General features: G+C 36.5%; 1 protein-coding gene and 1 long non-coding RNA gene across 4 annotated transcripts in view; both read left to right on the forward strand.

The window, feature by feature from the left end:
* Positions 1-23,897, forward strand: part of GPC5 (glypican 5) — a 1,400,523-nt gene that overhangs the window by 450,022 nt on the left and 926,604 nt on the right. The window lies entirely within an intron of this gene.
* LOC116551174 lies at positions 2,445-4,083 on the forward strand. The gene is made up of 3 exons (XR_004268751.1): positions 2,445-2,527; positions 3,899-3,909; positions 4,071-4,083. It is a non-coding gene; the product is annotated as an uncharacterized LOC116551174 (long non-coding RNA).

Raw genomic sequence — 23,897 nt, forward strand, 5'->3', positions numbered from 1 at the left:
CTTCTATTCACAGTTTTTTGAAAGCTTTAATCGTGTAGGGATGTTGAATTTTATCAAATGCTTTTTTTTTTTTAGCATCAATTGAAATGATCATACGGTTTTTGTCCTTCATTCTACTGATGTGATATATCACATTAATTGATTTTCCTATGTTTAATCATCCTTGCATCCCTGGGATAAATCTCACTCGGTCATGATGAATGATCTTTTCAATGTGTTGTTGAATGCAGTTTACAAGTATGTCGTTGAGCATTTTTGCATCAATGTTCACTAGGATTATTGGCCTGTAGCTTTACTTATGTGTCTTTGGTTTTGGTATCAGGGTAATACTGACCTTGCAGAATGAGTTTAGAAATATTCCCTCCTCGTCTGTTTTTCACAGTAGTTTGAGTAGGATTGGTATTAGTTCTTTTAAAAATATTTGGTAAAATTCAGGAGTAAAGCTGTCGGGTCCTGGGCTTTTCCTTCCTGGGAAACTTTTTATTATGTTTCTATCTCATTACTTATTGGTCTTTTCAGGTTTTGGGTTTCTTAATGGTTCAGTGTTGCTAGGTTGCGCATGTCTAATGTATCAATTTATTTTAGATTTTTGACTTTATTGGCCTATAGTTGCTCCTAATAGCCTCTAATGACCCTTAGAATTTCTACAGTATCAATTATAATGTCACCTTTTTCATCTCTGATTTTATTTATGTATTTTATTTATTTATTTATTTATTATTTATTTATTTTAGTGTGGCTAAGGTTAGTAGGTTTGGCTTATCTTTTTAAAAAACAAACTTTTCATTTTGTTGGTATTTTGTATTTTTTCATTTCAATGTCTTTAATTTCTGCTCTTATCTTTATTCTTTCCTTTCTTCTATACTTATTTTGGGTCTGATTTACTCTTGCCTTTCTAGTTCTTTAAGATGTGTCATCACATTGTTTATTTGAGGTTTTTCACTTTTTTGATCTTGAAAATTATAGGTGTAAATTTCCTTCTTACTACTACTTTTTGCTGTAGCCCATAGGTTTTGGTATGTTGTGTTTCCATTTTCATTTGCCTCAATAAATTTTTCAATTTCCTCTTAATTTCTTTTTGAAATCCTAAGGATCATGAGCAACCAGAGGCTACTAGGAGCAACCAGAGGCCAATAAATTAGAAAACCTAGAATAAATGGATACATATAGATACAGAAAAATTCACATTATCAATGTGTTCTTAAATAAGCTTTGGTAATCATGAGTATAGACTTGTTCATAACAGTTATTATCATTTAAATATATAGGTTCTGTTATAATATTTATTCTTTTATCAGTCTTTTTTTTTCTTAATCTTTCTAGGATTTAACAACTTTATTTATCCTTTCAAAGTAACTGTGTGAATTTACTAATTACTTTCAATTTCATTTATTTCTTTCATTACCTCTATTATTTTTATCAAATTAGGTTTTAATTTGTTTCTTATTTTTTATTGACTTTTAAACTTATGTATTTTGCCAATACAAGAATTTAAATAAATTATCCCCTCAATTTAACTCTATACTATAAATATATAACTGTTATTATCATAATTTTGTTTTTTTAATTGACCCATAATAATTGTGCATATTTATGGGTACATAGTAATGTTTCAATACACATAATGTATATATGTAATTACCCTGATGAAATCATGGTAATTAGCATATCCATCATTGCAAACATTTATAATTTCTTTGTTTTGGGAATATTCAATGTACTTTGCTAACTATTTGAAACTATATATCATTGTTAAATATTGTCATACCATAGTGGTATAAGCATTAGAACTTATTCCTCCTGTTATATTTAAGCGAGTTACAGAAGGAGTGCCACACTTTGAGTTTAAATTACGAGTCCTTTATTGCCGTCAACTGAAAGATGGCTAATGCTTAAAATTCTCTCCACCCGAGGAAGGGGCCTTATTTTTTTCTAATACTTAGCCTAGGATAGGGGAGGGGGAGCCTAGCTGAAGCAGAATTTTACAGAAGCAGAACAAGCAAGTAAGTAGGAGGAGGCTGGTAACCAGGAGGCAGGAGGTTTTCATAGTTGCTGGTTACTAAGAGTATTTCTATACAGTTATTAAGGGGAGTAGCGGGGGGACTTTCCATACAATTAATTACCAAGAGAGGTATTCGCAGTAGCAGGGGTGCTTGCCAAGCAGGATGCAGTTACAATGGTTACAGGTACTTAGAACAGCATGCTTCAAACTTTAACAGTTCCAGGCTCTGAGTACAGCATGACCCAGTTATGCATCCAAGGGGGCTGTGGTAGGGACGGAGAAGCTAGGCTGGATCTTACAGCTAAGATGGAGTTAGTTAGGCTAGCACAAGTTAGCTTATTACACCTCTATCTAGCTTTAATTTCAAATCTTTCAACAAATCTCTTTTTTTATCCCTCCCTTCTTCTTACACTTTTCTAGTATCTTCTGTTTTAATTTCTATAAGATCAAAATAGTTAAGCTTCCACATATGAGTGAGAACCTGCAATGGTTAGCTTTCTTTTCCTGGCTTATCTCACTCACATAGTGTTCTCCATTTCTACATTTCCATGCACGTTGCCATGAAGGACAGGATTTTCTTCTCTTTTATGGCCAAATAGTACTCCATTGTGTATATGTATATTTCCTTCCTTCCTTCCTTCCTTCCTTCCTTCCTTCCTTCCTTCCTTCCTTCCTTCCTTCCTTCCTTCCTTCCTTCTTTCTTTCCTCCCTCCCTCCCTCCCTTCCTTCTTTCCTCCCTCCCTCCCTCCTTCCCTTCCCTTCCCTCCCTTCCCTCACTTCCCTTCCTTCCTTCCCTTCCCTTCCCTTCCCTTCCCTCCCTTCCTCTCTCCCTTCCTTCCTTCCTTCCTTCCTTCATCCCCTTCGCTTCCCTTCCCTTCCCTTCCCATCCTTTCCCTTCCCTTCTTTCCCTTCCTTCCCTTCCTTCTCCCGCTCCTCCTCCCCCTCCCCCCTCCCCTCCCCCTCCCCTCCCCTTCCCTCCCCTCCCCTCCCCTTCCCTTCCCTCCCTCCCTTCCTCTCTCCCTTCCTTCCTTCCTTCCTTCCTTCCCTTCGCTTCCCTTCCCTTCCCATCCCTTCCCTTCCCTTCCTTCCCTTCCTTCCCTTCCTTCTCTCCCTCCCTTCCCTCCCTCCCTCCCTCCCTCCCTCCCTCCCTCCCTCCGTTCCTTCCTTCCTTCCTTCTTTCCTTCCTTGCTTCCTTACTTCCTTTTTCTCTTTCTTTCTTTTTGGGATAGAGTCTTGCTCTGGAGTGCAGTGGCATGATCTTGGCTCACTGTACCCTCAGTCTCCCGAGTAGCTGACTTCTATTTTGTTATCATTCTCTATTTCTAGATTCTGTTAATTTACTATTTTATGTTGCTTTTCCTAAAGGGTAATAGGAATTTTATGTTTCTTTATTCATTTTTGTTTATTCCTTCAAATAGATAGTTTTATCCCTTACTGTATTTTTAGTACATAGTACCTAGTGCAGAACACTAATATATACTGAACACCAATATTTGTTGAACAAATGCCTGAAACTGAATCTATGAATCTGTCCTGCTACCACAAAATTGTGTGTGTGTGTGTGTGTGTGTGTACATAGATAGATAGATATGTATGTATATAATTTTTTTTTTCCTATAGGGATACCATCAACTACATAGTTGTCTAAGCCAAGAGTTCCTGTTGGAATTGATTAAAGCCCATGCATCCTCATTGTGCAAAGTCTGTGTTCCTCCCTTCCTCTCTCTCACTGAGAGCTGTAGTTAGAGGCTAACCATTCCTTCTGGTTAATATCTGAGAGGAAGAATCATGTATCGAGGAGATAACTGTGAGGGAATAAAAATAGAAACCCTTAAGGGCAAAAGCCCAGCCTGGGTTTCTTTTAATGATTAGTGAATGAAAAGACTTCATCATTAGATGTCATTAGTGTTTATTACATAAAATACATAACTGAGTTGTATGCACATTCCTGTTGGTTCAATTTCTCTGGAGAACTCTATTAAAGAAGTTATTATTATTTACATGTGCACTGACAATATGTCTAAAGATGTCTGAACACATATAAATTTATATCAATGATCATATTTAGTTCATTCATATTACACTTGATTCTAATTCTTACGAACTTGATGGTTGGTAGAATGAATGATGAAAGGAGACTCTGTCCCCTATTGAAGTGTTTGTGAAGTTATATGCCAGAGTTTTGGAGACTGAGGAAAAGGCTGAGTTTAAATAATTTTATAAGCAAACTCAATGCTTGAATGTAAGATAGTACTTTGAAAGATCTGGAGGATTTCATAATGACTTTTACTTTGGTAATTATTGATAGGTTCACATGTAAATAAGGTTTACTTAGGTAAGCGCAAGTAAATCATGCGTTTTCTCTGTCTTATTTTAAATCTGAATTTTTTTTACTGTCTTGGCTTTTACAGGAAAATATTCATTATTATGTTTAAATTATAGAATCTATTGTGTTCTTTAGACGCATTAGAACTTGGTGAAATATTAAATATAAATAGCTCACGTTATATATTATACCGAACAGGACCCATGTAGCAACTTTGGCCATATTATTTATAAGTGGTATAATATAGTTAGCTTTAGAAAAATAAATGTAGGGCCTATAAACTGTGACTAAATATGAGCAAAAGTTATTTTAAGTTTTACTTTTAAGTAATATTAAATACCATGACAACATTAAAAGAAGGTACATTTCCAATTAAGGACTTGCAAAACTTTGATTAAAAATAAAACATGCTATTTTAAAAGGAGCTAGAATATCCAAAGTTTTCAAGCTAAGTAATTCTAAGCATATTCAGAAAAGGATATTTCAAACCAATATTCTGAATATTTGATTTTGGAATTCTGAAACTGAAGCTATCCACACATTATAGCAAACAGAATTTTACGATTTGTTTTGTCTTAATTTTTTTTTTTTTTTTTTTTTTTTTTGGAGGAATCTCGCTCTGTCCCCCCTGAGGGCAGTGGTGTGATCTTGGCTCACTGCAACATCTGCCTCCCGGGTTCAAGTGATTTTTCTGCCTCAGCCTTTCTGTAGCTGGGACTACAGGCACTAGCCACCACGCCCGGCTAATTTTTATATTTTTAGAAGGGATGGGATTTCACCATATTGGCCAGGCTCATCTTGAACTCCTGACCTCATGATCTGCCTGCCTCATCTTCCCAAAATGCTGAGACTATAGGCATGAGCCACCATGCCCAGCCTGTTTTTGTCTTAATTTTCGAAGTAAATGTTAATTGATTTTGTGGGATTACTTTGGCAAACCTGGGAAATCCCCAAACAAATTTTTTAAAGTTTTTCCTGTTCTGCTTTGTTTTCTACTTTCTCTTAAATAAAAGTGTATCTGTTGTACAAATAAATACTATGAATTATGATAATGATAAATTATAATTTTCTTCGGTGAGGATCAGTTCTCCTAGACATTGGTTTAGCTACTGCCAACTATTTGGTATAAAAATCTGTAGCAATGGAGAGGTGAAGAAGAGCTAAAGGAAGATAAGAAAGACAACAGCATCTTTCAGAAGGTCCTCTTAAAAGGAATCACTTCTGGTTTTCTTATAAGTTATAACCTCATTACACTAAAGTCACATCTGAGTGTTCTGAAACGTCAAATACCCAATGACCCCATGGCAAAAACATCAGACAACATTTGCTCTCATTTAAATGATTTTTCTTTTCCTTTTTCTTTTTTGTTTTTCTTATTCTCTGTCCTCATTTCTCTCTTGTTCTCTCCTCTCATCTCTTTTTCTCTCTGTTTCTTGCTACCTCCCCTAGTGACTTTCTGTCTCCTCATCCCATCCCCACAGTACTTAGGTGCCACATCAATTTGACCTCAAATTTACAATGAATATTTATTAAATTGATGCTTCTGAAACTTTTAAAGAATGAAGAGGTATAATTGTATCAAATAATAATTTGCTGGATGGGTAAAATGAATGACATTTCTCAAAAAGGCCAATGGACTGAATACAGAGCTTTAAACAATGAATTTCTGCTGGTGATATGGTTTGGATGTTTTGTCCCCTCCAAATCTCATGTTGAAATGTGACCTCCAATGTTGGAGGTGGGCCTACTGTGCATGCAATACGTGCACAGTACAACCAACGAAACCAGAAAATTGGTATTAATACATTGCTGCCATCTCATTCTAGAGCTTCCATTAAAATTTTTCGGTAGTCCCAATAAAATTTCATAGCAAAAGGATCAAGTTCAGAATCATGCATCACCTTTGATTGTCACGTCTTTTTAATGTCCTTATATCAAGAAGAGATCTCTAGAACTAACTTGATCAAGATTTCTGGCCCATATTTTCTTTTTTCTTAAACGGTGTTTAATTCCCAAGGATGGATTTCCATGAATGGTTTTGTGCTGTCCTCCTGGTAATGAGTTCTTGCTCTGTGAATACATGAGAGATCTTGTTGTTTAAAAGAGCCTAGTATCTCTCCTGTTCCCTCCGTCCCCATGTAATACGCTGACTCCCCCTTTACCTTAAGCCATGATTGTAAGCTTCCTGGGCCTCAGCAGAAGTCAAGCAGATAATGGGGCCATATTTGTATAGCCTGCAAAACCATCAGCCAAATACTCCTCTTTTCTTTATAAATTACCCAGTATTCTTTTATAGCAATGAGATGGACTACTATAGTCAGTTTTGACAACATGAACCTTTCAGATTAAAATTTAATTTTGAAATTCACCCATTTGTTGCGGTTGCCTTCTATCCTTTCTGTAATAATGAATTTTGCATATGATTTTAAATGTGCTTTAAACATTGATTCACTTTTTAGCTCTATTTTTGGAAACTACCAGCTTCCACTATTGAGATAAAAGTATCATCATTGAGGCTTTACTGCTGAGGTAGCTGTTGTTTGATTTCCCTTCAGTTCTACTGCTGTCGCAGAGGAAACGGGAATCTCCACAACTTATATGACATGTTTGTCTGAATTCTAATCTTCCACACCTGTTGTAGAAAAGAGAATAAAGTGGCAGTCGAGGGCAGTTTTCGAATTTAGAAATGGTATCTGCTTAGTATTTTCCTCTGTGTCACATACTAAAACATATCAAATAAATTGTGGACAATAAAAGAATGAGAGAGGTTTAATATGATATTTTACTCCTAATAGATGTTAGAATTAAACATTTGAGCATGTGAATCCTCAAATTTTATCTAAAGTGTGAAGTGTGGTTTCTAGTATTCTTGATCCTATCACAAAAAAACAATGCTTCCAGTTTCCTTGTGATTTAACGAAACATCAAAAAGTTGGTTGTTAGAATTAAACAAAAGTCCTTTGTTATTGATTAAATAATGTAAATATTCACGAGTGGTGGATGGTTTAGAAGTTCAAGTAAGTTACCTAAATCAGGAAAATCAATTCAAAAATGATTTCAAAAATTTAGTTATTTCTGATCAAATCTTCTTAACTTTTATTATAAATGAGGAGGCAATTGTATAGCATTTCAAGAAAATGGGTTTTCCCACTGAAAATGCTTCCTGATAAATATTGTTCATGTTTCTGTGATATTTGTGGTAAATTCAGAATTTTCAAAAGGGGACATGGCTAAATTTCTAAATGTGATTACCGGTGAATTGTGAGCTCTTAAATGAATTGATTAAAGCACTATGGGAAGTATAGTTTCATAGATACAGGAAAATGGTGTGTTTAAACTGTTGTATTGAAATAATGTTATTCAAGAAATTGTATTTTTTCAAGGTCATATTGAAGATCAGGCTACAAGGGAGATTGAGAAAAAGCAGCCACTAAGGCAAGATTAAACCAATAATAAGTGTGTCATTCACTGGGGCAAAAGAATTACAGTGGAATTTGCCTTTAATGAAGAATTTGGGGACTGGTTAACCATGTCAAAAACAGTAAGATAAGATGACAAGTAAAATGAAGCCAGAAAGTGACCATAGGGCTGGACAACATGTAGATTATTGGAGACTTTGGGAAGTGTCAATTTTAGAGGACTCATGTGATAGGAACCTAATAAGGGGAACTGAAAGTAATATGAGGTAAAGTATTGGAGACAAGGCTGGGCATGGTGGCTCATGCCTATAATCCCAACACTTTGGGAAGCCAAGATAGGAGGATTACTTGAGCCTGGGAATTCAAGAGCAGACTGGCTAATATAGCAAAAACCCCTGTCCCCAAATATTTAAAAATTAGCTGGGTCTGGTGGCACATGCCCGTAATCCCAGCTACTCATGAGGCTGACAAAGAGAATCTCCTGAGCCTGGGAGATTGAAGCTGCAATGAGCTGTGACTCTGTCACTGCACTCCAGCTCAAGTGACAGAATGAGACCTTGTTTCAAAAAAGAATTGGAGACAAGAAGTTTGGTTGTAAAAGAACACAAAACATGCGGTAGAGGTTAGAGGAGATGGGGAGCATTTATGATTGTTTATGTGGGAGATTTTAATGTGCTGGTCTGTATGGTCAGGAACAGAGGAATGGGTGACTTATTATGCAAGAGAAGAGCCCCTGTATGCAATAGAATGATTTCCTTAGTTATGTAAGACAGATTGGCCTGGGAGAGGAGGAACATTTTACTTTTTAAAAAAGGAGGAAAGAAATAAAACATCAGTGTGACCACATGTATATGGGGTAAAACTGTCCAGCAATGGTCTTGCTAACTGCTCTGTAGGGATTATAAATTATATTCTTGGACAGAGTCAGGGTCCTAGAAGAAAGATACATGTACCACACTACCCCAATACCTTCTGAAAGTTACTTTGAATAATTCTCACATTGCTACAAAGAGCTACCTAAGATTGGTAGCTCTTATAAAGAAAAGAGATTTGATTGACTCATAATTCTGCAGGCTGTATAGCAGGCCTGGCTGGGGAGGCCTCAGGAAACTTACAATCATGGTGGAAGGTGCGGGGGAGCAAGCATATCTTCACATGGCGACAGCAGAGGGAGAAATGCTACACTCTTAAACAGGCAGATCTCCTGAGAACTCACTCACTATTATGAGAACAGCAAAAGGGAAATCTGCCCCTATGATACAATCGCCTCCCACCAGGTCCCTCCTGTAGCACTGGGGATTACAATTCAACATGAAGCTTGGGCAGGGACACAGAGCAAAACCATATCACATACTGTTAGTATAGCATGACTGTGTGAGAATGATTTTTCACGTTCTTGGATACACTTAATTGGCAAAGACTGTCCATTAAGAGTTCTTTGGCCTAACACACCACATCAGATTCTTATGTTCATCAAAGTGAATTGAAAATCGGTTTTCTCATTCTCATACTATTGCTATTCCTGCCTCTCTAAAGATGAAGAACTCCCTTATGCACTGTAGAGTATGAAATGCCTCAAGAACAAGAAAATGGCTCGTTAGAAAAGGAGTAGATAAAACGGCCTAAACAAATGACAGCAATTCTTGTCCTGACCCTTAATTTATTACTCCTGTGGGTTGTCTGTAAGAGTGAAGCATGATAAAATAACATTTAAAATATTAGAATGTAAGGAAACTCAGTCTCCCTAAGCTCTTATGAATTGACCATAATACTTCAGGGGCTAGCTTTTTTGCTTATGAATATAATTTTGATTAATTACATGCATGACTAATGAGCAGAAGCCATGACACTTATAGTGCAGTTCATTTTACCTGTATTAACAGGGCACTTACCATGAATAAAGCACCTTCAGGGAAACAATGAGTAACATCTATCATCAACTGGACTCTTCACACTATAGACCCATATTCTGGAGAACTATACGTAATAAAGCTGTGATTCATGTGCTTGGGAAGAATTAAAAATGTATGTATTAAGCATAAAATGCAGAATGAATTAATACAGCTATCAGTATATTTGAGTTATTTTTTTCTGGTTTCTTGCTTAAACATTGACATGTTAGAAGAACATGGTCTTGATACATTTATTCAAGTTGATCAATGTTTCATTTGGGAGAACATACAGGTTGAATATTCCTTATCTGAAATGTTCGGTACCAGAAGTGATTAGGACTTTGGATATTTTCAGAATTTGGAATATTTGCACATATAAAATGAAATATCTTGGGGATGGGAGCTATGTCTAAACATACAATTTATTTATGTTTCACATACACCTTGTATATGTAGCATAAAGATAATTTTATTTTAGCTGTGTAGATACTGAATAAACTATGTGTTATATGCCTGCATTTTTACTGTGAATTGCAAGAGATCCAGTGTGGAATTTTCCACTTTTGACAACATGCCAATACTCAAATTTTCAGGTTTTGGAGCATTTTGGATTTTAGATATTCTGATTCAAGATACTCAACCTGTATACTTTAACCTATACCTAGAAAACTAATACAAGAACAGAAAAGCAAATACCCCATGTTCTCACTTATAAGTGGGCACTAAATGATAAGAACCTATGAACACAAAGAAGGAAACAGAAACTGGGGTCTACTTGAGGGTGGCAGTGGGAGGAGGGAGAGAGGGAGAGGTGCAGAAGTGATAACTATTGGGTACTGGGCTTAATACCTGGGTGATGAAATGATATATACAACAAATCCCTGTGACGTGTTTACCTATGTAACAACCCTTCACATATACCCCCCCAAACCTAAAATAAAGGTTAAAAAAGATAAATATATAGCAATAGTGCATAGTAATACCTTTAACATTAAAAAATACAGTGAATGTACAACTTCTAATTTATTTTTTGACTCAGATTTCTAATTTATTTTTTGACTCAGATTCACAAATTACATTGGAACCCAATGTTCTAAAGTTTTAGTGTATTAATTACATTGGTATTAATACAGTCTCACATCTCCAAATTGAGTTTATTTTTTAAGCCACTTTAGATTAGATTTTGCATCTCTGAAATGATTTGTTTTTGGAAAGGACTTCCTTTTCCTTTACACAGTAATGGAGTGAGGGAGAGAAAATGCATTACCATGACGCTGCGGTAGTGGGGTCTACGACTGCTTTTTTCATGACAGTAGTGCAAGGCTGCATCCATTGTGTGACTGAAAGAAAGAGCTGAAGAAGAAATGCAAAATTCTAGAAAATGAAATACATAGGTCACAGAAGGCAAGATTGCGGTGGAAAGATGAAAAGAAATGATGATTGGTGACTGTGAACCTCTGGCTGTGAAGGGAAAACACTCTGAAAATACTCAAGGAGAGAGATTGCCAAGGTGTGGATGGTGTCATTTCTCTCTCTGGGAGAATGTCCTTCTTCTTAGAAACAGAAGAGTTAAACTAGATGATGATGACAGTGTCTCCTTTCCAGCTGTAAATTGTTATCATATTAATACCTCAACTGTGGTTTCAGAGTGTAGGCTAAGGATTACGTTAGCAAAGTATATATGAGATCCCCATGACAGACTAATAGGGAGAAAAGAGGCCTGGATAAACATCTCACTAAAGTAAGAGTACTAAGAATTTCCACAATCAGGGTTATCATCCAAATTCAGAAAAATAAAATATAACTTGTAAGAGTCTTGGAAACATTTAAGAAGAAAGACGTTAAACAATAAATGAGAAGGAAGCATTCTTTTTCTTTCTTTTTTTAAATTAGCACAGAAAGAAAACATATTTATATGTTCTTAATTGTGTTTGTCAGAAAGATGGTTATAGAACCTGAAAAATTTCATTGAAAATAGTATAACCAAGAAAATTAAGGTGTTAATGTGTGCATATGTATGTATATAGGCACATTATATGCATATATGTTATTTATATGATATAGGATGAATATATCAATATACGATATATTATTGAAGTTGACTTATTTCTCACAATAAGCATATAACATATTTGGTATAACTTATCTAATGTCTATTCACATTGAAAGTGATAGAGAAGAAAAGTGGATCCATTTGCATTTTTTTATATACATTGTACTTTATCCTTATTATTAGCATATATGTAATCCAGAAAAAGAAGTCAATATTAAGCCTGGCAAATGATATTTGATTGGTACTGCAGTGGTGTTTTATAAAACACTCATGGAAGAAAGAACAAAGAAGGAATTTAATGATGGTTTTCCTTATAAAATCGGCAAATAATTAAGAAAATAAAATGGCAAGTGGTTTCAAAATATTTTATTAATATACCATCTCTGTTATTTTGTAGTTTATCTTAGACCAAAAGTGAATGCATAGATGCAGTATTTTTTAATCAGTAAATTACTGATTCATTTAAAATGTTTATCTTACAGAAACTGATGTGCAATTGCCATAGAAAATCTAGAACATTTTGAACCGTTTTATAAGCATAAACATGTCTAGCAATCTAGACTCCAGTTTTCATATTTTGATATGTTTCTTTTCAGTGTTTCTGGAAAGTATTTTGCACAGTGATTAAGAGAATGGGCTCCTTAGCCAGTTTGTCTGGCCTTAAATTTCAGCTCACAAAACTGGGCAGGCTTTTTGTTCTTGTTTTTGCTTTTGATAGAGTATCGCTGGTATGGTTTGGCCGTGTCCCCACCCAAATCTCGTCTTGAATTGTAACTCCCACAATTCCTACCTGTTGTGGGAGTAACCTGGTGGAGTTGACTGAATCATGGGGATGGCCCTTTCCCCTGCTGTTCTCATGATAGTGAATAAGTCTTTTTTTTCCCCCATTTATTTTATTGCATTTCGGTTTTGGGGTACATGTGAAGAATATGCAAAATTGTTGCATAGGAACACACGTGGCAGTGTGATTTGCTGCCTTCCTCCCCATCACCTACATCTGGCATTTCTCCCCTTGCTATCTCTCCCCAGCTTCCCACCCCCCACCGTCCCTCCCCTATTTTCCCCCAAGATAGTGAATAAGTCTTACAAGATCTGGTGGTTTTAAAAACGAGAGTCTCTCTGTACAAGCTTCTCTTGTCTGCCACCATGTAAGATGTGCCTTTTACCTTCCGCCATGATCGTGAGGCCTCCTCAGCCACATGGAACTGTGAGTCCATTAAAACTCTTTCTCTGTATAAATTACCCAGTATTGGGTATGTCTTTAACAGCAGCATGAAATCCGACTAATACAGTCACTTCGTCACCCAGGCTGGAGTGCAGTGGCCCATTCTCAGCTTCTGCATCCCAGGCTCAAGGAATCCTCCAGTGTTAGCCTCCTGAGTAGCTGGAACCACAGAAGCATGCTACAATGCCTGGCTAATTTTTGTATTTTTGATAAAGACAAGGTTTCACCATGTTGCCCAGGCTGGTCTTGAACTCCTGAGCTAAGCTGTCCTTCTGCCTCAGCTATCTAACCTGCTGGGGTTACAGGCATGATCCATCATGCCCAGCCTGAGGCAAGCTATTGAATGCCTCTGTGCCTCAGATTCCTCATCTCCAAAATGTGAATCAATATCTCCATGTTCTTGTGTGAGTTAAATGAGGTAAAAATTCATAGTATTTAAAGGCATGCCTGGAACATAGTAAGCACAGAATAGGTAGAGTGACACATGTTCTGTGTCTGCAAAAGAATCTCAATTTAGGCCTTCTGTCCTAGACTATTAATAGGAACCTCTTTCACTTTCAGTAGTACCCTTGTGCAGACAATAAATTTTATAGTCACCCTGTATGTGAAAAATTGTTATTATGTTTTCTAGGCATATGCATGATTTTACATGGTTGAGGTAGTATTATATTAACAGTTTCAATCTTATTTTTATCACCTTTATATGGTATAGTTAGAATTTTCCCATTTCAATCCCTTTTTTATTAATAATTCTAATGTTTGTATGTGATCTGCTAGAATAAATATTCCTTAATTCACCTATGTGTATGTCTATTGTTTTTAATTTGGCCTACCAAAATAATGCTATGATGAGTATCTTTGCCCATATATTTTGACTACCCTTCTGTTGAATTTTTTTTTTAATACCATGGTAAATTTAAATTATTGAGACAAAAACAATGCACATTTGTTAGGATTTTGATAATGGTGTGTGTCTTAAGCCATGCAGAATTCTAAAATACAGCTTAGACAAGAAATAAGGCAACCAAACTACCTCTGCCCAGGCTTTTGCTGAAACTGCATTTCAGAGTTAAAATTACATAGAAGCTTCGGTTGATTCTTTCATTTGACCTTTATTTGCTGAATGGCCTTTTTATCCTATGTTGGTAATGATATTCAAGTTTCTTTTCTGCTTGGTATTCCTACACCATATCCTAGCTGTCATTTTGTGCTAATTTTCCATAAATTATCTAGCAAAAACAAACCACTCAATAACAAAGAATGAATTGAGTGTATGCCCCTTTGACTTATGATTTCTGGAGCTGGAGATCTCCTGTGGCTAAAGGAAAATATTCAACACATCAGTGTGTGTCAAACATCAGTTCTGAAATTATCAGGTAATCTCAAATCTCCAAGGCTGTTGCTGTGGGTTTCAATAGATTTGCAGAGTTGTTTTAAAGGAAATAGGAAATGTCAGACTTGTGTCTCTAAGGTTTGGTCTCCCGAGTAATGGTTTGTATATGTCCTTTATTGGATGCCCTTTTGTCCGCATAAAGCAGAAATATTAGGTTTGTTTGGAATCTGTGCTCTTCTGTTTGAGTCTGACGAGGCTTGACAATTTCATATCTTTCCTTTGTTTTCATCTTTCCTGTATAGTAACTTTTGATTTTGTAGTTACCTTTAAAACACATTAGGTACTTTTAAACAGTAATTAATACTTTACAGGACCAATAGATTGAGGTATGCTTAAGATGATATTTTTTTGTTTTAATCAAGATAATAAAAAATTACTGAGATTTTAGAAAATTTCAGGTGGTAGTGGATTTATAATTGCAAAGAGAGATATTACTTAATTTAATAGGATGTTTTGTGGTATTTATATTTCATTTCATCATGTTGTTAAAAATTTTTTCCTCCAATAACATTTCTGTTTGTTCTCCATTTCTCTGTTTTATAGGATTGAAACTGCCATTCCTGAAACATTTCCTTCTTTATCATGCCTTGCAACTTTTATCTTTCTGTTCTTAAATTATATTCTCTAGAAGTTAAATTTGGAATATTTGTTTTTAACTTTTTATTTTGAAATAATTACAGACTCACAAGAAATTTCAAACAAAATACAGAGAAACTTCATGTATTTGTCAACCAGCTTCCAGCAACAATAAAATTTTACATAGCTACAGTGAATTAGCAGAACCAGGAAATTCATATTGGCATAATACAATTAACTAGTGACATGGTTTAGCTGTCCCCACCCAAATCTCAACTTGAATTGTATCTCCCAGAATTCCCACGTTGTGGGAGGGTCCCAGGGGGAAGTAATTGCATCATGGCAGTTAGTCTTTTCTGTGTTATTCTCATGAGAGTGAATAAGTCTCATGAGATCAGATGGGTTTATCAGGGGTTGCCATTTTGCTTCTTGTCTCATTTATCTCTTGCCACCACCATGTAAGAAGTGCCTTTCACCTTCTGCCATGATTCTGAGGCCTCCCCAGCCATGTGGAATTGCAAGTCTAATTAAACCTTCTTTACTTCCCAGTCTTAGGTATGTCTTTATCAGCAGCAAGAAAATGGACTAATACAGTAAATTGGTACCAATAGAGTGGTGCACTGCTGAAAACACCCAAAAATGTAGAAGTGACTTTAGAACTGGGTAACAGGCTGAGATTTATGAACAGTTTTAAGGGCTCAGAAGACAACAGGAAAATGTGGGAAAGTGTGGAACTTCCTAGAGACTTGTTGAATGCCTTTGCCCAAAATGCTGATAGCAATATGGACAATAAAATCCAGGCTGAAGTGGTCTCAGATGGAAATGAGGAACTTATTGGGAACTGCAGCAAAGGTGACTCTTGTTATGTTTTAGCAAACAGATTGGCAGCATTTTGCCCCTGCCCGAGAAATTTGTGGAACTTTGAAAGAGAGATAACTTAGGGTATCTGGTGGAAAAAATTTCTAAGCAGCAAAGCATTCAAGATGTGACTTCAGTGCTGTTAAAAGCATTCAGTTTTGTAAGGGAAGCAGAGCATAAATGTTTGGAAAATTTGCAGCCTGACTATACTATAGAAAAGAAAATCCCATTTTCTGAAGAGAAATTCAAGCTGGTTGTGGAAATTTGCATAAGTAGCAAGGATCCTAATGGTAATCCCCAAGACCATGGGGAAAATATATCAAGGCCATGTCAGAGACCTTCACAGCAGCCCCTCCCATCACAGGCCTGGAAGACCCAGAAGGAAAAAATGGTTTTCTGGGCTGGGCTCAGGGTCTCTGTGTTGTGTGCAGCCTAGGGACCCAGGGTCCTGTGTCCCAGCTGCTCCAGCCATGGTTGAAAGGAGCCAATGTACAGCTCACACTGTGATTTCAGAGGATGCCAGCCCCAATCCTTGGCAACTTCCAGGTGTTGAACCTCTGGGTTCACAGAAGTCAAGAATTGAGGTTTGGGAACCTCTGCCTAGATTTCAGAAGATGTATGGAAACTCCTAAATCCCCAGGCAGAAGTTTGCTGCAGGGGTGGGCCCTCATGGAGAACCTCTGCTAGGACAGTGTGGAAGGGACATGTGGGATCAGAGCCCCCACACAGAGTCCCTACTGGGGCACTGCCTAATGAAGCTATGAGACGAGGGCCACTGTCCTCCAGAACCCCAGAATGGTAGATCCATGGACAGTTTGCACAGTGCACCTGGAAAAGCCCAGTCACTCAAGGCCAGTTGGTGAAAGTAGCAAGGAGGGAGGCAGTACCCTGCAAAGCCACAGGGGCGGAGCTACTGAAGACCATGGGAACTTACCATTTGAATCCGTGTGACCAGGATGTGAGAACTGGAGTCAAAGGAGATCATTTTGAAACTTTAAAATTTGATGGCCCCACTGGATTTTGGACTTGCCTGACACCTGTAATGACTTTGTTTCAAAGCCCCACCTCCAAACACCCTCACATAGGCGGTTAGCATTTCAGCATATGAATTTGAGAGAGATATAGCATTTAGTCTGTAGCAGTAAATGTGCAATATAAAGTAAATAATCAGCTTTATTGTTGTGTTGCATTATCGGAATGTACATTTCCTAGTATTAAATCTTTGTATACCTAAATTTGTATGCCAAATCATTGGGGCGGGTGATTTCTTAGTAAGCATAGAATTCAGTTCCTTTTTCTTTTAGTTAAGAATATTTTAACTATGTTTATGAGAGATACTGTTTGGTAATTTTATTCTTTTTATGTTAACTTCATCAACAGTTGGTAATAGTTATGTTTGCTTTGTAAAATTAACTGAAAGGAAGCCACTTTTTACAACTTTATACATATTTCATAGTTCGGGGTTCATTTTGTAAGATTTTTTAAACAGATACTAAAAACACTGGTTATAGGGACGTTAATTAAGATTTTCAAAATAATGTTTTATGCTTCTTGCAAAAATTGATACATGCAAACAATTTACCATTTAAAAAATTAAGATTTATTTAAGCAGCACATGTTTATTTTAGTGAAACATGTATTTAATTTTCTAAGATAGTATGTTTTGTCGTTAAAAATTTTTCTACATTTTTATGTTTTTTCACTTTAAATTTAATATTTTCTCAGTTTTTATTTTTATCACATTTGCCACATTTTTCTATATTATGGGTTATTTGTTAAAGAAGTAACTCCTGTATATGTAGATATTTACTGTTTTTATTTATAATTTATTACCTTTTAACTTAATGTGTAATTAGTATCCCTTTTGATTTTACTTCTATGTTTTGCTGTACCATTTTGAAATTCTTGAGTTAAATTCTTTACTATTTTTAATTTTTTATTTATAAAGTTTAAATGTTAAATATGTCCCTTCAGTTTAGTTATTTTAATGTTCTCACTCATCAGACATTTTTGGGGGGAAACACTATATGCTTTTTCATCAAATCAGCCTCAAGAAACTGAAAATTACTTTTTATATGCTTACACTCAAAGCTTGGATAGAGATATGTCTCCACTTCCTTAAGTTGGGGGAAAAAGTTATTCTTCCAGGCTATAGTCAAAAGAAAAATAATTATAGTAATTTTTGTTTGTTTGTTTGGGTCTTTGTTTGCTTGAGGTGGAATTTCAATCTTGCTGCCTAGGCTGAAGTGCAGTGGCGTGACCTCAGCTCACTGCAACCTCCACCTCCCAGGTCCAAGTGACACTCCTTCCTTAGCCTCCCCAGTAGCTTGGATTAGAGACACCAGACACCACACCCAGCTAATTTTTGTGTTTTTGGTAGAGACGGAGGTTCGCCATGTTGGCTAGGCGGTCTGGAACTATTGACCTCAGGTGATCTGCCCGCCTTGGTCTCCCAAAGTGCTAGGATTATAGGCATGAGCCACTGTACCCAGGCTACAGTAACTTTTAAAAATAGGTTGTGGTGGACAAAAGTCCACAGAAATAACAAACAGAAAAATCTATTTATAACACTATTTTCTAAACAAAAGCTTTCTTACTTTTAAAATGTAAGTCATAATGGTCTGTAACAGATGAATCATGTAAAAATTGAAATAAATATATAAATTTTTAACAAAGAATTTTAACATTTTTAACACAAAATTCTTTAAAATTCTAATTTATACCTTTTTATTACCTTCTGTATACACTCTTGATACATTACCCATTACATTAATTAATGTACACTCTAGTCAAGATCTTTTATTATGTGAGGTCATCAGTCAATGATAACAGAGATATTGATGAATTAGTCTCCTCATCAGAAATTGAGCAACATTGTCATTTAAGATGATACATGAGCCTTTAAAACATATTCAATAATATTGAGTCTTAGTCTTCTATTGCTTTTCTCTGAATGTGCATTTAGACCTTTGTGCATCTATCTACCCACCCATTCATTAAGCTTTCAGCATTAACTTTCTACTCCAAGGACCAGAATCATGTTTGTTCTTGTTGACTGCTGTACTCCTATTGCAAAGACCTAGAACATAGTCGGAGCTCAGTACACTCTGAGGATTCAAAATAAATGAACAGAGATTGTTGTAGGAAGAATTCTAAGATAGCCCCTATGACCTTCATTCCCTCATGTTACTCTGGTGATAGCTTACATGGCAAAGGAGTCGTGCAGATGTAACTGAGGCTAATAATCAACTTTAAGACAGTGTGAGTATCTGGGCAAGCCTAATCTAATCACACAAAAACTTAAAAATCTGGGTGTTTTCTTCAACTAAGATTAAAATGGGAAGTCAGAGAGTTTCAAAGTAGAAGAAGCATTTAAAGCACATTTTTCTGATTTTGAAGATGCCTTGCATCTTCTTCTGAGTTCAGTTTGAGGTTATCTTTCTGATAATTGATTAGATTTCATTGTTTTAAAAAAGGAATAATTTATATGAATCTATTTTTAAATACATTGAAGAGGGTGATACTGGGGGTGCTGGTTGTTCTGTTTAACTTTCTCTTAATTTCTAACATAATTGAATTTTGAGTAGGTAATCTAACCTATATGGTTTTTATTTTAAAAAATATATTGAGGTTTTATGTAATCTATTTTTAAAATTTTAAATGGAAAGTTGAAAAAATACTGTTTCACATATTCTTGTATATATGTATTAAAAATCTTATACAGTATAGTGCTCAAATTTTATCCTTTATTTAATAAGTCATAACAAAGAGATATGCTAGTGATTTCACAATTAAATGTGACATTCATTTACTGTTTTGCTTTGTAACAATAAATATTTTATTGTTTTCCATGTGATAACTTTTCCTTTAAATTCTACTTTATGTGAAATCAATGATGTTATAAATAGTCTTTGTTGTTTACTTTATTAATCTTAGTACATTTTAATATTGTTAAACTTACAGTAACAGTTTGTATACTTCCTGGAAAGAGGTTAGGGTAATAGAGTTTGATTTTTTGTTTTGTTTTCAGCTGAGGTTTCTTTTATTTTTTTGGTAATTTCAATGTTAGAGTCTTCCTTTAAATAGTTAGTGGTATAGTTCATCTTTGTTTATCATACCTGATTTATTTTTACTTTTGTGAACTTGCTTATAGTTTCCTTACAAATATTAGGTGGGTCCCAAGGTTATTGCGGTTTTTGCTAATTACTTGTTAAAAGATGGTACATCTGAGGAAGTAAATGAGGAAAGGATGATAGAGATTGGTGGCAGTAGAGCTGAGTCAATCTTACAGTTGCTATTGCTGCTTAAGAAATGACCGCAAATTTAATAAGGTGAAAGAACAACCACTTCCTTATATCTCATGGATTCTATAGGTAAGAAATTCCAGCAGGATTCCGCTGAGCGATTCTTCTTCTCTCACATTATTAACTAGGGTGACTCAGTGCTAGTGAGCTGGAAAACAAGCCAGTTTGGAAGATGCAAGGTGCTTTTCTCTGTCTTTTAAATTGGTGGGGTTGTCTTGAAGGCAAGGCACAGATGGGAGGGACTCTTTGATTTGAAATGCAAATCAAAACTACAGTGAGATACCATCTCACACCATTCAAAATGGTTATATTAAAAGTCAAAAAATAACAGGTGCTGGCAATGTTGTGGAGAAAAAGGAACATTTCTACACTGTTGGCGGGAGTGAAAATTAGTCCAATCATGTAGAAGACAGTGTGATGATTCCTCAAAGACTTAAAAAGAGAACTGCTATTTGACCCAGCAGTCCCATTACTGGGTATATACCCAAAGGAATATAAATTGCTCTATTATAAAGACACATACATGCATATGTTTATTACAGCAGTATTCACAATAGCAAAGGCATGGAATCAACATAAACGCCCATCAGTGGTAGAATGGATACAGAAAATGTGGTACCTATATACCATGGCATATTATGCAACCATGAAAAATGAAATCATGCCCTTTGTAAGAGTATGGATGGAGTTGGAAGCCATTTTCCTTAGCAAACTAATGCAGGAACAGAAAACCAAATACTGCATGTTCTCACTTATAAGTGGGAGTCAAAGATGAATACATAAACACATAGAGGGGAACAACATTGAAATATTTTAAGCAGAGAAGTGATATCTGAATTGCGTTTCTGAGATATCTCTGGCACTTGTGTAAAAAATGGCTGAAAGGTATCAATGGAAGAAGCTAGGGGACCAGTTAAGAGGCTTTTGCAATAATCACAAGAGGAAATAAGTGTGGCTTACACTAGGAATCATCAAATTGGAAGGGCTCATGTGGAAATGTGGTCAGAATCTGGACATTTTGAGTAAGCCTATATGAAGTTTTAATACTATCTCAAAATAAAGACTATAGAAGGTTTTTCCTTTCTCATGCCCTGACACCTTCCATGTCCTTTATTTTGAGATAGTATTAAAATTCTTACTATCTTACTGAAAATTCTTACTATCTTGTTTTGTAAGTTGGAACATCATTACAGTTTTTTTTTTCCCATTTATTTTATTGCATTTTAGGTTTTGGGGTACATGTGAAGAACATGCAAAATTGTTGCATAGGAACACACGTGGCAGTGTGATTTGCTGCCTTCCTCCCCATCACCTACATCTGGCATTTCTCCCCTTGCTATCTCTCCCCAGCTTCCCACCCCCCACCATCCCTCCCCTATTTCCCCCCAACTGACCCCAGTGTGTAGTGCTCCCCTCCCTGTGTCCATGTGTTCTCATCATTAGTTTTAATTAGGGTATTGTTAAATATTTATTTTTATTTTATAATTCAACAATATTGAAAATACTTGACAATATTGTTGTGGTAAATTATCATAAAATATGAAAAGTAAATCTTTCAATTAACTGAATCAGTTGTTCCCTTGCAAGATTTTGACTTCACAACTTCCTAATTCTTGAAACATAAATTTTGATTATTTTTCTAATATGTACCCATAGGTCTTTGAGTAAATTTTTATTGATAGGACAAATTAGTGCTGGATATGCAGATGTCATCACTTTGTATTCAGGTAAAGACAACCTGATATATATGATCTTCTTGATCATATTTATTCTCTTAACATCTTTATGTCTTCTAATAATGTTAACAGAGAAGAAGAAAAGTCTTATCTAAGCCTGACATTTTATTTTTAAGGATTTTTTTTCTTTATTGGTAAAATTCAGGAGTTTGGCTAGTAGTTGTTTAAATACGGATAACTCTTCCGTGTTGCTTCCCCCTCCCCGACTAGAATCTGGTTGGTGCTTTTATTATTCGTACTTCAGTGATAGCTTTGATTGTTTCAGGTCTCATTGCCCTTGCGTCCTTCCCCAGGACACAAACTGTGGTCTCTGGCATGAGTTTATCTCTTTCTCTCCCGCCCAGAGCTCTGATTCAATTACTGCTTGAAATTTTCAGCATGTCACTTTCCTTCTCCGTGGATTTCCCTGTGGATGGAAAATCTGCCCTTGCACTTCACTTTCTTAGAATCCTCATCTCAGCTGTCTCCCATTTTGTGATATGAGCCTCTTTTGACATTGTAGCCTTCATCACCTATTTCCTAAATGGTGTGTTTCTACATACTGTTCATAGACAAATAGTTTAAAGCAATGTTCTATAGTTTCTTGTGGTTTGACAATCATATATTTTTAAATATGTTTTCTCCCCATGAGACTTCAGCATAGAGTTTCCCTTTTTCTGGTATGCAGGATGATTTTTAGAATTTTTTTTCTGTTATATTTTCCCCATTCTGTTTACCTAGAAGGTAGTGATATTTACTCCAAACCAGGGTTTATGTTGTATTAGTCCATATTTATACTGCTATGAAGAAATACCTGAGACTATAAAGAAAAAAAAGGTTTAATGGACTGACAGTTCCACATAGCTGGAGAGGCCTCACAATCATGGTGGAAGGTGAAGGAGGAGCAAAGACATGTCTTACATGGTGGTAGCAAGTGAGAGTTGTGAGATTAGATCTTGTGAGAGTTATTCACAGTCATGAGAACAGCACAGGGAAAAACCCATTCCCATGATTCAGTTGCCTCCCAATGGGTCCTGCCCATGACATGTGGGGATTATGGGAGCTACAATTCAAGATGAGATTTGGGTAGGGACAATTCTATGGCCAAACCATATCGTTTATCCCCTGGCACCTCCCAAATTTCATGTTCTCACATTTCAAAAATCAATCATGCCTTCCCAACAGTCCCCCAACATCTTAACTCATTTCAGAATTAACTCAAAAGTCCACAGTCCAAAGGCTCATCCGAGACAAGTACTTTCCACCTATGAACCTGTAAAACTGAAAGTAAGTTAGTTACTTCCTGCATACAATGGCGGTACAGGCCTTAGGTACACTCAATGTATTTGGGTAGAGGGAGAAATTGGTGTAAACAAAGGGGATACAGGCTCCATGCAAGTCTGAAAACCAGTAGGGCAGTCACTAAACATTAAACTTCCAAAATGATCTCCTTTGACTCCAAGTCTCACATGCAGGTCACACCAATGCAAGTGGTGGTCTTCCGCAAACTTGGGCATCTCTGCCCCTGTGGCTTTGCAGGGTATAGCCTCCCTCCTGGCTGCTTTCACTGGCTGGCATTGTTTGTGGCTTTTCTAGGTGCACAGTGTAAACTGTTGGTAGATTTACCATTCTGGGGTCTGGATGATGGTGACCCTCTTCTCACAGCTCCACTAGGCAGTGCCCCAGTAGGGACTCTGTCTGGGGGGCAGAGCCTACATTTCTCTTCTCTACTACCCTAGCAGTTGTTCTTCATGAGTCCCCGTGCCCCTCCACAGCAAAATTCTGCCTGGACATCCAAGTGTTTCCATACATTCTCTGAAATCTAGGTGGAGGCTCCCAAACTTCAATTCTTGACTTCTGTGTGCCTGCAGGCTCAACATCATGTGGAAGCTTCCAAAGTTTGGGGCTTGCATTCTGCGAAGCCATGGCCTGAGCTATACCCTGCTGTCTCCTGCCCAAGGCATGGCTGCAGTGGCTGGAATGCGGGGCACCAAGTCTCTAGGCTGCACACAGCAGGGGGACCTGGTCCTGGCCCAGGAAACCACTTTTCCCTCCTAGGCTTCTGAGCCTGTGATGGAAAGAGCTTCCCTAAAGGTGTGAATGTGTGAAGGTCTGAAAGTCTAACATGTCCTGG

The sequence above is a fragment of the Sapajus apella genome, unplaced genomic scaffold, assembly GCF_009761245.1.
Source record: "Sapajus apella isolate SASKATOON/1434 unplaced genomic scaffold, GSC_monkey_1.0 scaffold9, whole genome shotgun sequence".
Taxonomy (NCBI): Eukaryota; Metazoa; Chordata; class Mammalia; order Primates; family Cebidae; genus Sapajus; species Sapajus apella.